Here is a 6755-nt window from a genome sequence, read left to right on the forward strand (position 1 = left end):
TGTGTTAATTTACCCCTTTCCAATAAAAAAAGCTTTAAATTTCTCCGCTTCTTGATGTCCAGGATGTTTGTTTGGAAAGGAACCTGTGTGAACCCCATGCCTCCTATAATCCTACCCTCCTCATCTGGCAGTGCAGTTTTTGCCAAGACCTCCTTCACAGGACAAGGATTTTCTGGCGTCTGCACCTACGACCTTCTCGACAAATTCACGCAAAAAGCCACGGAACGACTGGCCGTCTTCTTCAAGGTGCGATACAACTTGAGCCTGAGCTCAAACGAGTTCGCTGTGGGAGTCTTCGACATCGAAGAGAGTGAGGAAAGTCTTTTCGGCGAGATGTCCAAGAACACGGGCTCAAGGTTCACCAAAAACAAAGCTGGAGGCTCCTTTCTGACCCACACGAACCAAAATGTTACGATCAAGGCCATGATGTCCAATCTCTATCAAGCTATGGTGGTTGTGCATTTTAGTGACCAGGAAACCCTGAAGTTCTCAACACTTTGACTTTCAAAGCATTTTTATTTTTAGTTTTGAATGAGTTGAAAGTGAAGACTGTTTTTAAAAACATTTTGGTTTCACTCAAATTGTTATCTTTTGAGGTGGTACAGGCATGCTAAAAGAATCTTGTAGTTCACAATGTTCATGGATGTTTAGACACTGTTTTTGTTGTGTGGAAAAGCAAGTTTTTACATTCAAATTCTAGAAAGACAATGGTTTGGAACATCTGTAAAAGCTGCCCCACTTTTTTGTATTTTATTTTCTAATGTAAAACTATGAAAGGATGGTTTGTCGGATAAACCCCTTGGTTTTTCTGGCATGGTTACTTTCCTACTGTATATAACATGGTTTTATGCAATTTTTTTTATTCAAACATCACAAGTTTGGACATTAAAAGTGAACTAATTGCTGTGATTTTACAAGATGTAAAAGTAAAAAATTTTTCCAAGCTGCAGAAAACATCATCTGCAGTGGAATTTTTTTTCTCTCCCTCCAAAATAATGAAGTGCCTCTTCTTTAGGTGTAGGGGACTTTTGTATTTCATTCTTGAAAGCTGTTTTCCAACACTGTTCACAAAGCATCAACTAAATCTTGTATAAATTGAGAAAATTTGTTTGGTAGATCCTGTGTTGGCAAGAAATCTTAAACCAGGCACCTGAGGGAACCAGAAGCTCAACAAGTGTCAACCACAGCAAAATAAACTAWTTTTTTTTAAATGTGTGCAACCCACATACTCTGCACTACAGCTCTACTTACGAATGCATGTTCCTTTCAAATGTGGCAACATTTTRAAAGGGATAAGGAATAAGATATATTGCCAAAAAGTACAACTGTAACAAATCTACCAAAAACTTCAGTTTTGTGCTAAGTGTATAAAGGTGTGGTTGAGTTTGGTCTAGCCCACACTCAGTCTGGACTTCAAATCTGTAACACCTTCTGAGCTTAAGTTTATAAGCCAGAATTTCTCTTGTCAGTGGCTTGCCTCTCAAATTCCTCCAAACAACCTAATATTGTTGAARGCTCTCAAAGAATAACTCAAAAAAATCAAATGTGAATCCAATTACCCCGAGAGGGTCACTGCATGAGATCGTTTTCTCTTACACTGAGAATTACATGAACTGAGCTTTCTTGAAGACCGGCAATAAGCACACTCCACCTCAGCGTGTAAATTGCATGAACTGGCTCTCAAAATCCAATTTCTGTGCAGCACAAGTTTATTTTTGTGCATCAAATTCATTCAGAAAATTTGTTAAACCATGAGTCARTTTGAGAGGCTTGGTTTCAGCTTTGTCGTTTATTTATTTTACATGCACACAAAGGACTAAAACAGCTGTWGTTTGGAGTAAATTTAGCCTCTATTCAAATGACCTGTGACAAGACACCAGATCAGTACAGTCCATATTATTGAGAAGTTCAAGTTTAGTCTATTTGATTGCATRTTTCTCTATTTAGCCAAAGATAATTTCATGTAATGTCTTCGACATGATCTCAATGTTTTGATGTGACTGTATGAAAACTACCATCTGTCTGTGTGCAACAGCTTATTGTTAGTGTTATATGTACCACATTAAATCAGGTGCAATTAGCCCTGATCGAGTCAGTTCACCTTTTTCCTGGAAGACAACTCTCAAAACTCCATGTTTTCATGTAACTGGAGTTTATAARGCCTGCAGTGTTCCAGAAAAATGAGCACCTGGGCAATTTATCAAGCAATGTGAAGTGAAGTTAACATATCGTTACAATAATTAGATTGGAGCAGAATGAGCTGTAACAATATAGCTGTTCTCATTTTAYTATTAATTGTAAAGAACTCGTCTCTTCTCTTTTTACCATCTACAGTTCTGTACCTGCCACTGGTGAGCTGACTTCCTGTTCAGGTGTTTCTAATCACAATCATCCTGAGCCTAACCCAGGCACATGGAACAGTTCAAGGCTGTAGACTGGGGAAAAAAACAAAACTGTCTCAGTTTTGTTTTTATTAAAGGACACGAGGTTCAGGACATCTCTGGCACAATAAATTAGTTTGAGGAGAGCTGGCGTTCATTCATCTCAGGTATGAAYACAGAAGCTGATCATGTTCTGCAACGGGGTTTTTTTTTAATGAAAAAGGAAATAGCATCCAAGCTCAATGTTTTTCATGGGTGATTTATTAGGAGAGGATGTATTTTTTGATTTTATTTTATGATTTATGATTATTTATTTGGACAAACATAACAATACAAATAACATTGTGTCAAAAACGCACAACACAACATGGTCAAATGAAAAGGAGCAGAAAGAAGAAAACAATCTTGTAACATCTGCCCCCATTTAAAAAAAATTGTATCTACAAAACGTACAACATGCAGAAATTTAAACTCCACTTAATTCACATTTTAACTTAAAATAATCAACAAAACAACATCACAACAGAAATACCAATTTCAACCAATACTTTGTTCATGTCTCATTAAAAAGCTTTTAAGCATTCTACCAAAAGAATAAATTGTTCCAGCATTCTTAAAGTCATTGTCCCAGTGATTAATTCCTCGAACAGAGGTGCATCTCTCCTTTAAATTAGTTTAATTTTTGGTTTCACAAACATTTCAAGTCCCTTCAAATTATAAACACTATCCCTCCTAACAAAATTGGATTGTATATTAGGTGGCAATACATTTTTATGAGCCTCATACATAATCAACAGAATCCTATAATCTACCAATTCCCTAAATTTTAACAGTTCCAATGGCTTAAACAAAATGTTTGTATAGGGTGGTAGTAATGCTTTCTTGTTACAGTTCTCACTGGATGTTTTTTGCTAAATAAAAAGTGAATTTAGAAATGTTCTCAGATTTTAGTGCAGATTGAACCAAAGTTCTTGTTYACTTTGTGGCCTCTCTGACATCTTTATTGGCGGGCTGTAACTCTTAGCAGGACCATACAGTTTCAGGTTGTGCAACTATTACCTTTGTCTTTACAAACATATTTTAAAGTGCCTATGATATCATTTTTTTGTAATTAATATGAATGCATATTTGGACAGATATAATTGAAAACATATTGCAAAATAAAAATTCACGCTGCTGACATGAATAGCTGTTGTGATAGTCACATATGCAGCAGCAGGAAGTGATGTCAAAAGGGAATGAATGTAAACAGAACCGTTAACACAGACTGTAGTGAAGATTCTGATGTCTCTGTAGATCATTTTAAGTCACTTTCAGAGAGATGAAGAGTCAAAGTTCAGATATTGTTTCACTGAACAAAGAGCAGAGAGTTCCCCTTTGATGTCACTTCCTGTTTCACTTCAGCTGAATAAATTTTAAAAAATAAGTGCCAATTTCTTAAATATAAAGATGTTTTCTTTGGGTTTTTGTATTTGAAGGATATGCATGTCACAGGCACTTTAAAGACCATTTAGTCCTGTTAGACATGCTGAAAATGAATTTAAGCCAAAGTTCAAGTTCAAAATGAGGAAACTTTGTTATAGAGGAAAAACAGATCATAAAATCTGATCAAAGTAACATTTTGAATGTCTTGTTTTAGACCATTATCGACCATATTTATTCCCAGCAAATCCATAAAAACAGTGAAATTTACAGGAATGTAAAGTGATTTTATGTTCCATAAAGAGGATGAGGTAGAAACTTGTGTTCAAACTTAACTAAATTGATCAGATTCTGTGTATGTATTCCTGCAGAAATGATTTCTTTGTGTCCCACCAGGAAGTTGAAGAAATGGAGCTAATAAAAATAATAAACATCGGCGCTGGCATTTTGCAAACCGCCATAGAAGTCGGCGATGCCATGAATAAATCATCCCCACATCGACAATGCATCATTCATGTAGTAAATCTGACAAAATGTTACGTTCTTCAGAACCCTGGGTGAGAGACGTCATGTGGTTGTTTTTGTGATTTATTGTCTTATTTTATTAACGCTGACTTTAAATCCACTTCGCTCATTCTTAATGTCCAGGTTGTACGTTTGCAGGGGTCGCTGCATTGACCCTTTACCTCCCAGCATGTCTCCATCCTCGTCTGGCAGCGCCGCTTTTGCCAAAGCGCCCCACACAGGGCGAGGATTCTTCGGCGTCTTCAAATACGATCTCCTCGATCGTTCCACGCAGAGGGCCACCGAGCAAATGGCTGTTTCGTTCAGGGTGCCTTATAATATAAATCTGAAGTCAAATGAGTACGCAGTGGGACTCTTTGACGTCGGCAGAGAGTGCAACAGCAATCTGTATGCTGAGATGTCGAAGAAAAATGGTTCTACATTCGTGAAGGGACAAGCAAAAGGCCCCTCTCTGACCCACATGGSTCAAAATGTTACCATCAGGGCCACGATGTCAGATTGCAGCTCTCCTGTGATAAAGGTGCAAGTGAGCAATAATTATTAAATATTGATGGGGGAGGGATTCTCCTATCAATGTTATTTTAAGGAAAATTTGTTTAGCTGGTTATGACCCTGCAGGTGCTAGGAGATATTGCACGTGTTGCCAAATTGGAGAAAAAAAACGAGCTTGGAAAGCCACCAAGTGCTAATTTGACACAAAAATATTTGTTAGGGTCAGTTGGAGGAAGTGAACCCAATGAAACACTCCTGTCACCTTGGTTTGAATTTTATCACTTGARCTGTATAAAGTTACAAAACAAGTATAGGTTTTAAATGATAATGTTAAAACGCACATTTTTTGTTGTTTTGCATGCACTTGTCCTCACAACCACTTCATGTTGAGGATTGTTTCCTACTGACATATGGGTTGTTTTATGTGCTTAGCTTGGACTGACCAAAGCTGCCTTTTTTAACTTTTAATTTTTATTTTGCTTTTTATAGTCCTATTCACTGTTGCCTGTAAAATCATTTGAACAAAAAAAGGCAAATGAAACATGCAAAAAGCTTGTTCTAGGTCAGAAATAAATGAACTTTTCACTACTATATTATGCAGTCAATCACATTTCTCTTCATTCTAATGTAAAAGCAACATCATAGTGCCAAGACAGTATTTGTGTGTGTGTGTGTGTGTGTGTTTGATCAGCACAAAACGTAAGGGGAATTTGTTGATGCTTGTTATACGTATTTTGTCGTAATGCTTCTTGGTAATAAATCTTAAACTGTTGCAATGCCTGTTAATTTACCTTTTACAGTGTGCCACATTTTTAAGGAACATGCATTAGTAGAGCTGAGTGTGTTTATGCACATGAAAAGTTTGCCAAATCTTCTCTGTCAAACAGTTTATTTTGCTGTTGCTTTTGACACTTGAGCTTCTGGTGCTGCCAATCAGGTGCCTTWTTGCCAACAACAAAGAAATGATSTACTAAAYACAAATTTCCCCTCTCTTTGTGCTAAGTATACATACATAATGTGTGTAACACTGTATAGATTTATGCTGGGAAGTGGTAGAGGTGATTGCTGAATAAAAAGATGGAAACAAGAATTATGGATATRCAATTTTGTCATCTTGTATTTATAGGTGTCCACTCCATCCACATGGAGATAATGTAGGTCCACACAGATTGTGCACTGAAGGGGCCCTGGACATCTTGTCCACCCCCCACCCACTGTTCAGCTTGGGAACAGGATGGAAAAACTGAAGTGACCTGAGCTCGACAGGCACAGACACACACCGAGTCTGGCAACAATGAACCTGTGCTTTTTTGTTCTTATTTATTTATTTTTATTCTAGGTCTCAGTGAGATCCATCTGCTTCTCCTGGACAAGAACAAACTGCCTTCTCATCCATTCTACATTTGGGATTAAAAAGCTTAATTCAGTTACCATAATATAAAAAATAAAATCCATGTGCTTGTGTGTGTTTTATCATGGTTGCGTGTGTGAGTGTGTGTAGAAGGATGGTAGGCGAGTGGGGAAACAATTCTGTTCTGCTCTGTTTGGCAGCACATCAGTACGTTTTTTTTTTATTTGTTTCTCAGTCTGCACCATTCTACTGCTCCCCTCATCTACACCCATCTCCATCGTCTAGTTTCCATCATTCTTTGTCCTTTCTTTTCACAGTTCTTCCTGCATCTTCTGAAAAAAAAAAGACACTTGATTAATTTTTAAGGTCTTTTATAGAATGATTTATCAGGAGGACTGGTGCAGACAGAATGATGGGATCATTTTAATCAGGAATTAATTATTAATGATAGAAAGTGCAATTCCATCACTGAAACTGTTGGGGCTAATTATTTTCATAAGGTTTCTGACATAATCCAATTTAGGCTGAATGCTCAGCCCACTGAAGGCAATAATAATAATAATAATAATAATAATAATAATAAT

At 37.0% G+C, this 6755-nt stretch overlaps 1 long non-coding RNA gene across 1 annotated transcript; it reads left to right on the plus strand.

The window, feature by feature from the left end:
- The first annotated feature begins 2355 nt into the window (after window positions 1–2355).
- On the plus strand, window positions 2356–5592 carry LOC106515720 (uncharacterized). Its single transcript, XR_001310036.1, has 3 exons — window positions 2356–2548; window positions 4200–4360; window positions 4452–5592. It is a non-coding gene; the product is annotated as an uncharacterized LOC106515720 (long non-coding RNA).
- Window positions 5593–6755: the final 1163 nt, after the last annotated feature.

Source organism: Austrofundulus limnaeus, unplaced genomic scaffold (assembly GCF_001266775.1).
Source record: "Austrofundulus limnaeus strain Quisiro unplaced genomic scaffold, Austrofundulus_limnaeus-1.0 Scaffold32, whole genome shotgun sequence".
NCBI classification, from domain to species: Eukaryota; Metazoa; Chordata; class Actinopteri; order Cyprinodontiformes; family Rivulidae; genus Austrofundulus; species Austrofundulus limnaeus.